Source organism: Xiphophorus couchianus, chromosome 17 (assembly GCF_001444195.1).
Source record: "Xiphophorus couchianus chromosome 17, X_couchianus-1.0, whole genome shotgun sequence".
Lineage (NCBI taxonomy): Eukaryota > Metazoa > Chordata > Actinopteri > Cyprinodontiformes > Poeciliidae > Xiphophorus > Xiphophorus couchianus.
The window spans coordinates 12,611,286-12,628,157 of NC_040244.1; the positions used below are offsets into that span (position 1 = coordinate 12,611,286).

A 16,872-nucleotide genomic window follows, 5' to 3' on the forward strand; every position below is an offset into this window, starting at 1 on the left:
CAGCTACATAGAAATAAAATGAAAATAGACACTGAATCTGCATATAAGAGCTGCAGAAAAAAATTACTCTATAGAGAATCACATTTTGAATCGATTCAAAATGCTCAAAATTAATTTTAAAATGCATTTATATCTTAGCCACTTCTATTTGTGAATAAACTGCGAATTGCATTACGCATCTCTCCAACATATGTATTTCGAATAACTCTTTGATATTTCTTGTAATTTAACCCTCCTGCGGTATTAAGAAATGGGGTCAATTGGACCCTGCCAGGTTTTACGAGGGTTTTTTTCTTGTGTAGTTTCGGGAACTAACGGTCTGACGGTACAACCCGCTTCCTCGCCGTCTGATCATTACATCAGCAGGAGGGTTAAGAAAAAGCCAGACAGCTAAGCTAACCTAATACTGGTAATGTAATGTGAACAGAAAAATTTATCTCTGAATTAAAAATCGTTTCTGAATCAAATCACAACCCTCAAAAAATCGGAATTGAAAAGATCGACACTGAAAGATTTGCATTCCCACTCTACACCCATAGAAACAAAAAGCAACACTATTGCAACATTGTCTGAGCCACACTAGCCACCTTTTAAATGAAGGCACAAACTGTGCTCTTTCCAGCGGTATCAGTATCACAGCTCTACGTGTAAAACTCACATAACCCACAGCCGATGTAGAGGGGAAACAAAGACTAACTTATCTTTGGTGTTTTATGCTCATAATCGGTGTGGGAGAAAATATTTTAAAATGGTTCCTCTAATCTGCTGTTGCTGCGTCTCAGTGATTCTTGATCGTTTTTGGCTTTTTCTGTCACCTGTTGGCTGCGTAACTTTTTTAAATTGCATAGTTTCTATTGGCTCTGATGGTTTTGAGAATTTAGCCTTTGTGAGCTAATTTGCATGCCGACATAAAATAATAATAATAATAATAATAATAACATTAAAATGCCTAAAGATTTATTGACATGTCCACATATGTGTCTTTAGGAGCAGTAAGCTTTTTAACATCTGATGAACTGTTTTTAGACGATCATATAATGTTTTTTTTTCTTAAATATGACAAATCTTTATTAGTCTACTTTTCTTAGTCTACTTTTCTTACAGTATTTTTAAATCTAGGATACAACTCTTGTGCAATGTAAACTGATTAATTTAGTTTAGAAAATGTATGTCACTGCATGTCTATTCATTCTTGTTTTATACAAAAAGCAATGCCTTTAAATATTTGTCAAGGTTCTAAACATTCAGCCTCCCGGACATTTAGTCTCCCGGACTCGACTCCTTCCCTGATGCCAAGTTCCAGTTATTCAGTGCAGAGTTTCTGACCGTTTTATCGTTTCTGTACTTTCTGGCCTAAGCTTCCAACATTTCTGCTTTAAAACCTTTGACTTTTCAAGCTTTTATTTTCTGCGAGCCACACCTGACAATAAAAGTCAGGATTTTACGGCACGGTCCCGACCGACTATCAAACCTCTGCTTAAGTCTGCAGTTCGATATTATAAATTCTCCGACTATTATTCAGAACGCTGGATATCTCTGGCAGCCTTTTTCAAAAGAATAAGCCAAACAAACAACAAACAAATATAAAACAAAAGAATACCGCTGTGCCTTGTCAGAGAAAAATGATGGGAGCTGGCTGAACAAACAGAACAAAGTGTCCCACCCTATCAGTCAGAAGATGATCCTGCAGCCGAGCCATGCTCCAAACCACACAACTTGATTTCAAATTCAAGTGAAGCCCCCTTTTGTTTCCAAATACACTAATTACTGTACGACACGCTGATTTATGTGCAAAGAGAAACATGCAAACTGTGTCCACTTAATCATACTTTGCAGCCACAAAAAGAACTCACAGACTTGATGATTCCATACAATTACTGCATTCTGTGGCTTTTGTACAGAGCGCTGTATGTGTCATCGCTGTTGTGTGTGCGTGTGTATGTATATGGTGTGGTGTGGGGGGGGGAGGGTGTTTTCCCACTTGAAAGAGCACAAAGAAGAAGATTAAGGGGAACATCTAGTTTCCTGTGCTCTGTTCAAGCAAACACAGCGAACTCTTCAGAAACTGATAATGATCTTGTGGGAGATGAATTATGCTGCACCAGTAAATTCCAACAAACTGAAATGCAAGTTAAAACAAACATGATCAACCAAGAGCTGCAAAAAAAAAAAAAAAAAAACGACAGGTTGAGTAATGTGCATTCAGTTATCTACAAGAGTAATGCAGAGGCAAAAAAATACATGAAAAAAAAAATCAGCCAACGTAAGTTTTCAGAACGTTCACATTTTGTTGAATTAAGAATGCACCGGGGAAGTTTTGAAGTTTTACGTCCAGTTCTAATTCAATTAGAGAGACCAGGACGAAAGAGGCGGCAGAAGGAGGTGGAAGCAACGACAGGACTGAAGAAAATGTGGTCGATATCGTCGTCGCAATCGTGACGAAAACTGTGGCTGCGGATTGATTTTTCTGTATCACACAAAGCTGCCTGTGTTTTCAAAAGAGAGTAGATAACTACAAGAGTCCCCCCTCTCTCTCTCTCTTTTTCTCTCACAGTGTGACGTCACCTCTGTTTCTATTATAATTAATAATGTTCACTCGCTGGAGAAAGGAAAGAAAATAAATATTTTGATTGACAAAACTGGTTTTACAACAACCACGAAATAAAGATCAGTGCACGTCTCTCCTCTGATGACATCCACTGGATTTCTCCTGTTTCCACACTAGTAATTACTTCCCTGCAGAGCCAAAGAGCTGCTCCGTTTGACTTCAAAATGCCTCGGCTTCGATTGCTCGACAGAATTTCAAAGTCAGAAATCAAATTTGTAGCTTCACATGAACAAGTAACACTACTAAGTGGAGTGTTAATGACATTTAAGAGCGCGTGACTCGAGGAATCGTGCTCGCAACCACATTCTCCGATTGTTCCTGTGCTCACCTGCGCTGCAGCGTCTTTCGCTTCCCAGACTGTCCTCGCTCAGCCCGACTCTCTTCCTGCAGCAGGAGCATAAAAACAGAAAGAAAAAAAAAGTGAGTTATAAAAATTAAAGACGGCAGAACATTTCCTGCCTGCTGTTTCAACTTGCACTGTGAAATATTATTGAGCTTCCTGATTAATTGGGACGCAAAGTACGAGGTTTAGCTGCGTTCTTTTCTCTCAACACACCCCTGGCAGCACAAGTTGGGAACAGGACATTCTTGATGAAACAGTTCTGCTGCTGCTGCTGGACGTAAAACCGTCTCGAATTTATCCACACTTTCATTTTATTTTATTCTTTTCTTTTAGACCATAAGTTTTAGTCGTTTGTTTTAATTACTAATCGAGTTATTACGTTCATTTTTCCAGAGCAGAGCCGTGATACAGTCTGAGATGAATCGAGGTTTACAATATAAATATTTACCAACACATCTGCAGCTGCTGGGAGCGGACGCGTCTCCTGAGCGAGTCCGCCCCGCTGCCCCACTGATAACCGCTTGTGCAAACACACAACAAGTAAAGACAGGGAACACAGTTCGTTAAAAACTCCTCTTTATAGTCCCACTCCAAAGACAAACTCCTGAAGAGCTCCTGTTCCTGCTTCAATCCTGCAGGCTCGCAGTTCAAACGACGTTGCACAACACATGAAAGGCGACCAAGTAGGTGGTTTTCGGTTTGAATATTAGGCCTGGTTTAATTCCCTAAATTCATCCGTGACCGCGATATGCGCACGATTCTTTGAAGACGAAGATTATGTGCAATTAGGGTGTAGGTCATGCCGTTTCAACATTTCTTCCATTTGCCCTGGCCTGAGTTCAGTTTCCTGAGTTATCGGAGAATACATTTACACTTTATGAGCTTCAAACTGAATGAATCCACATCAAGTTAGACCTGAGAACAATATTACCGTTTCGGGCTGCCAGTAAGCTAAGCTCCCAGTCCTTTTCTGCTATAGCATTCCAATCAAATTAAAGTGATCTATCACTACTGTACATCACATCACTGGCTTTAAAAAGCGTGAGAGTGTCTTTTTCTTCCTTCCTTACTAATAATACAGACTACTTTTGCTGCAGGTTTGTTAGAAACGTAACCCAAAGAACCGACACTGCTCCCCACAGGGACGGCTTCGCTTGCTTTCAGCTCCTGTCATAATTCTCACAAAATGTGTAAACTCTAAAAAAATTGTTTAAAAAAGCAATGCGTTTTAATTTTCATTAAAAGAAAGAAAAAAAGGGGGGGAAGAAAACAGAGGAACAGACAATAGCTAAAAAGAAAGAAGCAGCAGGATGGATTGCAGAGGGTTAAAGCAATGTAGTGTCCTGGGCTTTTTTTCTCTCTCTCTCTCTCTCTGATTCACAGTGGAAAGAAAAGGCCTTTTCCTTGTCCTCAGTTGAACTCCACGTCAGCTTCCTGTTAGAAAGGCAAGGAGGAAACACCCAGAGCAATATGCAAGTGCACACCCACACACAAACACACACACGAAGGTACACAGAGGAAGGCCTTCACCAGCGGATTCCTCGCTGCCAGAGAAATTAGGTCAAGCACTTAAATGGCCCTGCACTGAGATTTAAAATGCCAAGCGGAGCAGAGGAATAAACGTGGACGCAAACGGGGCGCCTGTTGCACTTAAAAAAAAAAAAAAAAGTACAACACACACACACACACACACACACACACACACACACACAAACTGCACTCTTGCGGCTGGCCACATTAATAACTCCACCGAAAACAGAAGCAAACAGAGGCAGGCGTTCACCTGCAGATAAATGTGCCCTCCATCTGTGTGTGTCACACACAATCTCCTGCATTATGTATTTTAAAGAGACTATCCAGTATGGGTGTTTTGTCCCCCCCACCCCCTCCCCACCCCCACAAATACAGTAAATGTACACTAACTATAAAAACCCAAGAAGGTATGGAAGTGTGGGTTTCCACTGCGGGGTTTCACAAAACGTAAAGAAAGAACAAGATGAAGAAAAGGAGAGCTGCTCTGAGGGTTGATGACATCACAAGAGGCACACATATCGAGCCAATCAATTGGCATAGCAACTTTAATAGGGGACTTTAATTGAAGACAAGCAAATAAAGAGGAACAAAAAACTAACAGGAAAGACAAATTCTGAGTCAGTTTGATTTTACAGAAAAGCTAGCTAGTAGCTTGAACAGCAGTGCCTAGCTAAAGTACAAGCTAAAATACTACATCTATGACTCTAGCAAGGTTTTACACAGAAAACGTGCTAAACCTGGTGGTTGGGTTCTAAGGCAGTCATTCATCCAGCGGCCCGTCGTGTTTTTGAGTTAAATCTTTTTTTTTAATTTGACAAGAAATTTGAAAATATCACTTGATAATTATGTGTTATTGAACGATTGGAAGATTAACACCTGAACACCAACAATAAAGTCTTAAAATAACTTAAATAAATTAGCAATGCTAAGCCTGGTGGGGGCACAAGGAAAGCCTGGTGGGCCGAAAGGCTTATAAAACACTGAGGGAAACACTGCTCTAGCAACTGATTAATTTGACTGCGCATGCGGCTACAAATCAGATTTAAAAGATACAATACATAAAATGTGACCATGAATAAAGTTTAAAAAATAATAATTCTACTGATAGCACCAATTCTTATAGTTTCTGTCCACTTTTTGAATAAGAGTGAACACATTTTTGCGATATATCAGTGATGTAGCAATCAATCAGCATGAGAAATGGCAATAATGTGACTTTCAAAGTAAAGCAGCTGCGAAGAGGTTGGTTGCAACTAAATGTTGCTGCTGGTGCAAAACTTGAGGCGCATCAGTGCAGCCGGTGTGAGGAGTTCGTCTAAAACCCTGCTTTACAAGACTCTCTAAGTGTCTCGCCATGCAACACTGCAGTATCAGCCAAGCATGTTGGGAGGAAAAAAAAATAAAATAAAATCCCCGGGCCGCCTGACCTGAAACGCCCTGCGAGAAACAACACACGCCATCGCCATTACAGCCAATCAACTATTCATAGAAAAGCTGTGCTGGGCCTGATCTCAACGTTTAGGGTTTCAATCAATTGCGTGAGATATGAGAGTGCAGTGGTGGGAGTGAGAGGGAGGATGAAGCTGCTGAAAGCTAATGAGTGAAAATTTGGGTGAATCAAAGCAACCCCCCCCCTCGTCACCACCACCACCCTCCTCCTGTCTCTCCCCCCTCCCCTCCTAAGTCCTTGTCTCTATGTTTCCCCCACTGCCACAGCTAGGCCCTGGTGCTACAGGGCAGCAGTGCAAATCAGAAGATAATCGCGCCAATTTTCACTCTACAGCCCTGTGCGTTCTCTGCATCACCGCCACAAAGTGGAGAAACGAGAGCCGGCCCATTGTGTGAGAGCCACTTGTGTTTCTGTTCCATTTTCTCCAAGGCACAATGGCATTTTCCTGTTTATAGCCATAGCTGCGCTTTATAAACACGCCGTATCAGGGGTAGTAATACATCACATAAAAGAGTGTGATAGCTGGAGCTGCGGCCAAGGGGTCATTGTGACCCAGTTCATATACTGCCTCCTGACAGCTCTGGTCCTCTTTCCAGTTAAAGAGTGAAGTGGGGGAAAAAACACTGAGAAAAAGATCTTTTCTTGGAAAACTGATAGTATGAGCAGAATCTTAGCCTAACTAGCCAACCCCCCACCACCACCTAGCTTACACATACACAAAGCAAAATACAAAGCCAGATGTGTAGGAGAGGAGCTGAAGGAAGCAGCAACCTTTTGCAATAGCTTGTTAAAGTGAGCTGTGCCGGTTTACACTTTTAAGACTCGTCCAGAGTTCAGCCAATGCCTTGCAGTGCGACGCCAAAAAGCTCATTCTGTTCATTCTCAACTTGCAAAATGTAAAGTAAACGTCTAGCTGCAGCAGGAAATGCGTGGTTGCATTTGTCACCCCTTGAATGCAAGAGACCACGTTGAGTTATTCTTGGAGGATGAGCAACTGTACCGATTAATTATGCATAGCCGAGCGGGATTTTGAACAAAACTGAACTCTGAATGAACCTGACGTGTTTGAGAATGACCGCACACCTTAAGGGGAATTAACGCCGACAATAAAATCATGAGAAATTGTCATACTTAAAGTAAAAGGTTCATTTTATTCCTGAATCAAGGGTAGGGACCAATATATCAATATAAAACCCTTTACTGCATTAAAGCTACACATCAGTTTTCTGTGACATCACTCAAACTCATGCTATAGTTTGCCACATTGTCTGCTGTGCGGTTTTTATTGTGAACTTTTTCTTTTAATCAAGATGAAATCTGCAAAAAGACAAAATAAAAAAATCGGTACAACCTTTGGTGACATCACAGAAGGCAAATCACCGGTTCTTTTGAGCTGTTAAGACAGCTTTCAAAAACAAATCCCTCTTCAAAAGTGCTCATTTTTATTTGGCATCATAACAGTCGAGCTGCTTTTAGAGCACAAAGGACATCAGGAAAATCTGCGAGCAATGAAACTAGGAATTCATCAATCGGCGAACCGGTTTTCCCTCGTTTGTTCCCCTATCAGTGACTGATGGGTCGAATACTAAAACATCTGGGCTTCTAACTTGAGAACTTCCTCCATTATTGCGCTATAAAAAAAACAACAAATTGCTCAAAAATAATAATAAAAGAAAAAGCCAGATTAGTGCATCTCCAAGTTAAACACACGCAAGTGGTTTATGCTCGAATGTTTCAGAATGTCTACCGAAATGTGTCAAAGGTCACTTCTTTACCGTATTGCTTTCTAATACCAGTTGACTGACTTTATTCTTCTGCCTCATTTAAATTCATCAATCTGGACAGAGTCGACGGAGAACTAACTATTCAAATAAATTGACCAAATGAATAAATTAGATATATGTGAACATAGTAGATTTTTGCAGCTTTCTCCGAGGTCTGAAACACAGATTTAAGATTTTCACTGATTCTGATTTTTTTCTCTCGAAAGGCTATAACATACAAAAGAAAAAAACCGAGGAAGGGCCTTTGATAGAGGTGTTAGATTTAAATACAACATTATTGCCGTTTATAAATCAAAGCATATTACACTCAAAAAGAGAGCATCAAAGCGCATTCTGTTGGTTTATGAGATAATAAAACCAAAAACAATGGGAGTTCTTAGCTTTAATACGTTTAAAGAATGGGGGTAGAATTTTTTTATTCATTTTTTACTATTTGACCTGCCAATCACCAATCAACCTCCATAAAAGGAAAATTGGCAAACTCTTGATTTCCCATTGGTTAATTTCTATTCAGAACCTATCAAAAATATCTTGAACCTCATGTGATGTCACTGACCCAAATACACTCAGGCCAAATTTATTTCTTGTACTTTAGCGCCCGCTTGTCAAAACATTGTATTTTGGGAAATTCTGTTATAGAAATCTCTTTTTTTTTTTTTTATTACTCACTTGTCTTTTTTTTTTTTTTTATTTGCAGTGTACATTTGGTAATGGGTAAAAAAAAAAAAATGTTAAAAAAAAAGTTTTTTTTGTTTTTTTTTTTAAATCAAAAAACACCACTGGATTGCCTCTTTAAAAAATGACATTCAGCTACTGTTGGGTTATCTCCTGAATTAATTTTGTGCAAAACTTCTCTGAGGGAAACCACAGTGACACATCGACGAGGGGGCAAAGCCGCAGAGCTGCGTTTCCTTGTCTTACATAGGCTTCAATCCGGGGCGAACTAATTAAACGCACATTTCATACTGAAATCCTAATTGCCCACTTTGTGAAGAGCGGTGATGTTTCCCCCGCTGGACTGATGCGATGATCCGCCCGGCTGCCTTATCTGCGTTTGCTTTGAGGGGGACAAAAAAAGCGGAAAAAAAAAAAAAAAAAAAGGTGGAAGATTATGCGTGTCTGCGCGGAGGAACTAGGGCACCAAAAAAGGCGACCTCCTTTTCTCGCATTATTTTCTGACTACATCGACTATCTAATGTGGGATTGTTTGGACGTCGTGCTTTAAATTTGCAGCAGCAGCGCAGGTTTTTGTTGTTAAAACTTGTAGGCTGAAGAACCGCGGATTGTTTCGGCCACAGCAGCGTCAATATCCGCTGACCCAGTCTGGGAGAAATGACATCCGCTGCTGTCGAGTCGAAACGCGAACTGCTGCTGTAGCAAATCAAGCAAACGTAAAGCAAATAAATAAAGACAAAATATTAGTATTAATTCTTACCGTTATGCCTCAAGTTCATGGGTGATGTTTGTTGGCTGGTCTCTTCCTCCTCCGCGAGTTTTTTTAATTTTTATTTCCTATTATTTTCCCCCAGCAGAAAAAAAGTACAAAAAAAAAAAAGAACTCCTAAATGCGGCAATTTTGGCTTGCAAAAAATGCTGATGAAGAGAATATATCGACAGGCATTCTCCAAGAGGAGCTTCCCGAGTCTCGACCGGCTGCAAAAACGCCCCCGTCTCCCGCGTCTCTCTCCCCGGCCACCTCGCAGAGTTCATCGGGGACACGGAGAAGCTGCCGAGTCCTGCGCCGCCGACGAACACAGATGCGCCGGAGTTCAACTGAGGTGACGCACTTACACAACCTGCCCCGGTGTGCGAGCAGACACGCGACGCCGCTCTGAATCTAATTTAATAAGTCTAAATGTGTGCGAGAGAGCGGAGAAGACGCTCATAACGGGGAAATATGTGTCAAAACTAGGCTGCGTGGAGATGATTATCAGAGGCAGCCTCACTCCCCCCCTCCTCTCCTGCCCCCTCCGCCGCTCGAAAAAGCACTATTTGCTGCTTTATTGCACTCCCAAGAAGGACTTTAAGTAAAAATACACTCATTTTTATTCGTAAAAAAGCTAATTGTAGGCACAGAAAAAAAATATCCGAATTTAAACGATAAAGCAGAACAGCATCCTAGAGCAAGTTACCACTTATTTGAAGATGGAACAAAGCTGAAGTTCAGTTAGCAACTTTTAACTCCATCATCAGTTATTTTCCAATTGCTTACTCACTGTTTAAATAATATATTACATGGTTTAAAATATTAATAACATACAATATGACATTTTTTAATATGTTACAATGGCTAGCTAAAAAAAAAAAAACTATTAGTCGAATTACACAGTAACATTGCTAATGATCTAAAATGTGTTCTTCCGCAATCAAATTAGATCCCTTATCAAAAACATTAAAAATGGCAACTTTTATTTAGCTATGGCAAAACAACTCTGATTTTATGGATATTCCAACTTGTAATGGCCTGTTGTTTCTCCTCTTGTGAGTTAATAAATATCAGTTTCTCCCAGACGTCACAAGTACTTTAAAGACAAGTCCAGACCTGCTGCTGTTGCCCAATTAATCTCGCAAATGCGTTATTGAGTGAAAAACATGAATGTTAAAGGACCATTCCGACATGTACAGACGTTTTTCTGCATTGGAGACCCTGTAATATATATATATATATATATATATATATAAAACCGGGTAAAGTATGCTTAATCAGAGCAGCTTTTATTATGTATGTAGGGTGGGTTCCAGATAGTCTTGCATTTCATATTTATTTAAAATCAATGAATAGCCTTATACACTTCCAAGTTTTTTATGGCTAGACAGCTAATGAAATATCATACAAACCTTATCCTAAAGACTGTCTGTTTAGTAATGCATTTACAAATTAAGTTTGGGCAAACCATAACACATTAAGTGTTAAGGAAGTTATTAATGCATTTTTAATGTATTATCGTGCTTCTTAAGTCTGGATAAAAGTTATATTATGATTAATGCCCACATAAAATAAAAAAATACACATCTTTACAAAGAAATATTGTAATGTGATTTGACTATTTAAAAAATGTACTGAACCAATTTTGTTTCAAAAAGAATTAAACTCTTCTGGAAATTTCTGACTTAGTTCTTTACTTTCAAAAATGTTGCATGAGGAACTTTTATATTAAACAATTACATCGCTATTTAATATTAATGAAGCTAAAATGACAACATATTTTGTAAGCTTTTGCTTGAAGCACACACACACACACACACACACACACCTACTAGCTGAGAAAACCTGCTTTACAAGGTGTGTGTGTGTGTGTAGTAAAGCTGCATTCAAGTGATATTACAGCTGAACCCAGTGACTGGGCTCTGCAACCTATATCCATAAGCACAGAAATAACCTGCAGGATTAGAGCTTATGTGTGTGTGCAAGTGTGTGAATGTGTGTGTTGTATATGGGCTGACCATGCATGCTATAGCCCACGAGAATTACAGGGTGAAAAAACACCATACACACCGTTTTTTAGATTACTTCTGTTGTAATCTGTTACTTTATAATTACCAATAATTTCATGTTATTTTTAGAATGAATTTTTTTTCTAATTACTCACATAGCAAATTGTGCCTTTGGGCTAAACTCGGGAACTTTATTAATGATGTTTATTTTTAAAAGAAAACATTTACACTAATATGAACATATCTATAATCTGAATGAAACATTTTGCATTTACATATAGAAAATGTTGCATATAATAAACGTGTTTGTAGACATTATGCTAAATTAGAAACTGTAATTTTGGTGAGAGCAGACGTCTCTTTTCATTTATGAGATGTTAGACTTGTGCACTTTATTAGACTTTAGTTTCTCAATTTTACCAAATCTCAAAATGTAACAAAATGATTAATCCTGTGGACTTTTGGCACATTTAGTTTGTAGTAGTTCCATTTAGGGAGGAAGTATAATAAAGTACTCCCTTTCATTAGAGGTAACGTTGAACACAGAGCCAATAAAAATCTGAAATACTGCAGTGACTTGATGGATTGGCTGGGTTAAGGTCATAAAACAAAACATGTAAGTGAACTGACGTACTTAGAACTGATCGTTCTTTCTTTTTTCCTTTTTTTACATTTTGAGAAGTTAAATTATCCCACGTTTGACTTAAAAATCAGTAAGCTAAAAGTAGTTATCTCTAATTTTTCTCCCCTGAACAGTGTGAACCAGCGACGTGTTCCGGTGGTGAACGGTGCCGATTCTCCTGGAATAGGCCGCCGTCCTCCAGTTTTCATTTTGCAATCACATCCTCTCTGTGCTCAGTCCACGCCACATCTCCAGACAGTATGGATGGCAGCTGAGACAAAGCCCAGCATTCTCCAGCACAGAGGGCCCCCTCTTACTTTTATTTCAGGCCACTGCTCTCAGACACAGACCATTCTGCGCCGAGCACCCAAAGATGGCAGCCAGAAAGGGAAGGAGAGAGAAAAGGGAACGAGGTAGGCCTGAGGAGGCTGAGGGGGGACGTGTGGAAAAAGTGGGCGGAGGCTCTGGCGAGAACCAAAACTCGCTGCCATCCTCACTACCTGATGGTTACTCCGGCCTGTTTCAACCCCCCCTCCACCGTGCTGCAGTGCGGTACCACGCCCCACTTTGTACTGCAAAAAAAAAAAAAACGTAAAATTGGACACGCACAAGGACAGCCGAGTCAGTCACTCTGAGTAGATTACATTCAAACTTCGGTCTGGGTGCAGAAAGTTCTGTTAAACCCCCGAAAAGCTCTGTGTGGGTGTTAAGCCTGCATCATAGTTCAGTGCTCGGCTTTGTTAGGCCTAACAGTGGCTTTCATTTGAACTTTTGTTTAAATGTAAGGTGAAAAATTGGATTTTGTGAAATGGTTTGGAAATCTTTTCCACCTATGTACCACTAATACACCAAATGTGTTAGTAAATGTTTTATAAATGGACGTATGTTTAAATTAGTACCTTATTAAACTAACTTATGTACTCGGTGTTCTTGAGGGGCACACCTAGCATCTAACTGAGATGGCGATAATGGAGAATCCCACATATTAATAGATGCATAAAAACGTATTTGAATGTGCGTACCAATGCATATGGGTATATGTATGTATGTTTGTAGGTATATGGAGGCAGGTGTGTGCGGTTGTATGAATGTGTATATATGTGTTTATATGGGTATGTATAATTGTTTCTGTTGAACAAAGGGGTGAAGGACAATAAGCTACACTTCTTACTCCTTTTTTAATATGTCAGCTATTTTTATTTGTATTTTTTTGGTTATGCTTTCTTAAGTCTTGTTATTGTGAAATGTATGCTGTGTTGTAATAAGTGTGAAGAAAATATTTACATATTCAAAGTAAATCAATTTGAAATGTAGTGAATCTGATGTCCATGTAGGATCCTTCATTTGATCTAGAGGAACTGACTGTACAAAGGCATCAGTCAGGAGATGGGTAGAAAAAAGTTCTGCACATACCACAAAATGGTGAAGGCAGCCGTCTGTTATTGAAGGAAGTATGGAACAACGGGGACATTACAAAAACTGGACTTTTCTCCAAAACAAGTCAAAAGACAAGACTGCCACTGTACAGAGAGGCGACCAAGAAGCACCAAAGAATCTGCAGGAATTACTGCTGGTCTTTATGTTGCAGCAATCTCCTGCGATGTCAATATGTCTAGGCTGAGGAGCAGGATTACAAAACACACAGAAGTCTCCCAAAACCTGGTGGAAGGTTGTTGAACCTCTGGGCTATAGTATCTGCGGGTAAGTTTTCCACAAACTACCACTGGGAATCATGGAAAGAACACCAATCCCAAGGTAAAACACGGTGGCGACAGCATCAGATAGAAAACAGGATTTTGTCACAGCAGGCGGATAGTTATGAATTGTTCCAAATATCAGCTTTGGTTGAAAATCTTTAGGGGCCGGATAAAAACAAGCTAGAAATTAATGACACAGCATAAAGTCATTAATTTCAGAAAAATAATATAATGACTTGGTAATAGAAAAATAAAACAAAGTTCAGTATTTAGAAATGTGGTCTTACCTGAAGGGGACTCAAGACAAGAGATGTGCTTACAATCAGACAGATTTGGAGAACCTTTGCCAAGGAAATGTCAAAAAGTCAAGATCTGAAACCCTCCTACCTGTTATGCTTTCCTCCTTCACACAGATGTGATATTTTAAGCTAAGCAGTACAAGATTAATATTAAATAGTTATGGAACAATTTACTACAATTTCATTTTGTTACAATGCCTTTAACGGGGTTGCCGAGACTTCTGAGAGCTTGATCGCTGCATGCTAGAATTAATTCAAGTATGCACTCACGACTGTTAATAAAACCTTTCCGAGAGGACCCACGGTTGGATGAGCATGCATGTTTTCACAGCAACGCGCTGTTTGAGGAACGATAACAGCTTTTCCCTGAACCTTCTCGGAAACAAAAAAAAAGAAAAAAGAAGGATCTCCGAAGGTCAGCTAGGGCGACTGAACCTCCCAGAGGTCTAACATCCATCAGAAGCGTGAGAAACCGTGCCCACGTCTCTGTCTGAAAGCGAGGCTGCGGCGGCGCTATCGCCTTATTATCAGCAGAGAAGTAGTTGGGCAGTGTGTGTTGTGGCTCGGTTGCCACAGGTAACAGGTCAATGATTACAGAGAGGGGTGACCGAGGGTGTCCTCAAGCCGGGGTCAGAGGGATAACGGCGGGCGCGGCTGCAGCTGCCAACTCCTGGGCTGTGCTCTCATTGGAGTCATATCTGCTTCGTACCCATTCCCTGGCGGATGTAGATTAATCTACATCAAACTACAAGAAATAATATAAAAAGTTTTAGTAGCTCTGAATGTGAAGGAAGCTAAAGATTAAGGGTATGGTAAGAAGGCCCTGCAACCTCAAGACAATAAATATATCTTGTGCCGCTATATTTCTGAGTTACACAAGACAAAGAGGTGAGACGACAACAGAGGAAATACCAAAGTGAAGACAATCTGGTTGTCAAGCTAACTCAGGTGGGCTGGTTGCATTCTGAATGGTTGTGTGTTTAATAACTTGAGTACTCATCAATAGGACAGCTATTTTTAGTTGGTATTTGGGATTAGTCCACGTCTACTTTTTAACTTCTGTTTAAAGAAACCTTCCATCTTGACTCAGTAACAGCTTTTGTTGCCCTCTGTTTGATTTTGCTACATATGTAACCATTGATGCGCTCGTTGCTCGGCCTCCTGAAGAGGCTGTGGGTACATTTTTTGCAGCGTCATTACAACCACCTATTGCTTTAAATGAATTTGTGCCCCACATCCTCCCTAAATCAAGCATCTAATTCAACGTTCTCATTCTACTTTCTAAAGACAACTGACCTGGAATGATTCCTGTTAGACGGGTTAAGTTGCTTTAGAAAACTCTTGTCCTTGACACTGTGGTGGTTTTTGATATGGGCAGTTGCTCAGGGCAGCATCTGAAATGGGACAGATACACTAGTACCGCTTAAAGAAACTATATAACTCTGATCTTTGCCTTTTCTCACACTCCACCAGTCTGAATGGTTACAGACAGCCATTGTCAATGCAGCCCAGGAGAACAATTGAGTTCGTATGCCGTGTCTGACCAGAAACAGGAGGTAAACTTCTACACTGACCACCCCAAGTAAATTATGCCTTCAACAGACAGCACCTTTGCATTTTAGAATAGATTGTGTGACTAAATCAACATGCTCAGATTTATTCAGGACAAAACAGTGATACTTTGACATCCAGTTCAAGCACACACACAGCTAAGGAGGACTTTATAAAACAGGTCACACTTTATAAGTCACATTGTCATCCTGTTCCATCTTTCACTGCCTTGTCTCTCGGAGATCGAGGCCCCACCCGCCGCCTGTTCTCCCGCGCTCTGCTCGCTCCTCCCTCCCGCCCTATCCCCTTTCTACATGACATCATCTGCACATCTGTTGTCCCAACAGGGTGCTGGTGACACAGACGGGCCACAAAAATCAGAGGAGCTCTCGCTCTCCTTTTTTGTCACCGTCCCCCTTCGCCTTCCTATCGCTCCTTCCGCCTTCGCAGTATTGTGTCCTGCAAATAATATAGCTGCGTGCTGCATTTTTATCTGCCTGCTTCCTCCAATGTGGCGCGCACGATCTGAGCGAGGCAGGAAACGGCCATTAAACTAAATGATGCATGGGCCTGACTCCAGGCCTTGACCCGTGTGATTGTGAGCAAACTCAATCAGCGAGGTCAGCTTTAACGCGAGGTGACTCCATCAGAAAAAAAAGAAGACGTTTTTGCTTCACTTTCTCTGATTCGGGCCAATAGATCCTGTTAAAACCAGTTAAGAAGGTTGTATCAGTTAACGTGTGTGTGTGTGTGGGTTACAGTGACGGAGAACGAAGGGGCGGGGGTGGGAGTTTTGGTGTGCTTCGACAGACTGGACCAGCCCATTAAGGCCCCGGGTATTTTCAAGGGGGAATAGAGACTTGGAGAAGTGCAACACATGTTTGATTCCCAAAGCCCAAAGCACAGTAATTCCTCACATATGAATTACTCACAGATCAAAACCCAAGTTGTAGCAGATCACACCAGTTGCTGTGGATTTACAATTCTGCTGGTGTACGTGAACAAAGACAGATAATCCTATAATTAGATAAACGGGGAAGTTTTGGGGGGTTCTTTTCTCCCCCCAAAAAGTAACGTTTTTCAAAAAAAGAAAAAAGCATGGAAAATAGAACACAAAGGATAAATAAATTTAATTTAATGGTCTCGGGTCTGTGTCTGAAACGAAACGAAGCAAGGTATGCAAGTGAGGATGCAGTCGATTGGGAATGGAAACCAGGAGAACCGCTCCCTTTCACTCTAAACCAACAAAATCTGCTTCAGGGAATAAAGTGAGATTTTTTTTTTTTCCTTTTTAGAAACGTGCTGCAAATAAATCCAAAATGAAGCCTTGTAAAGAGCAACAATGTTACATACGTTGTGAGCATTCTTCACTGTGTTGCTATAAAGACTAAATGTATGTGGAGACAAACAAATGTGACAGTTAACTTTTGAAATTTCGACGGTAGGAACCAAAATGGTGGAACTATCGAGAGCTGGTGGAGGCGATCGGTGGGCTGTACAGGTTTGCATCCAGTCAAACGTTGGAGTAAAGAGCCCCCTTGAGGATGTCA

The 16,872-nt window shown here is 40.5% G+C and overlaps 1 protein-coding gene and 1 long non-coding RNA gene across 2 annotated transcripts in view; one reads left to right on the forward strand and one right to left on the reverse strand.

Annotated features, from left to right (window-relative positions):
• pparaa (peroxisome proliferator-activated receptor alpha a) overlaps positions 1 to 9,276 on the reverse strand; it is a 46,666-nt gene extending 37,390 nt beyond the window's left edge. The window contains exons 1-2 of the mRNA XM_028044166.1: positions 9,154 to 9,276; positions 2,937 to 2,992 (exon numbers count right to left, since the gene is read on the reverse strand). The gene's annotated coding sequence lies outside the window, so the exon portion shown is untranslated. The remainder of the gene's footprint in view (positions 1 to 2,936; positions 2,993 to 9,153) is intronic.
• A 15-nt stretch (positions 9,277 to 9,291) lies between these two features.
• LOC114161106 (uncharacterized) lies at positions 9,292 to 13,944 on the forward strand. The gene is made up of 2 exons (XR_003598940.1): positions 9,292 to 9,496; positions 11,910 to 13,944. It is a non-coding gene; the product is annotated as an uncharacterized LOC114161106 (long non-coding RNA).
• Positions 13,945 to 16,872: the final 2,928 nt, after the last annotated feature.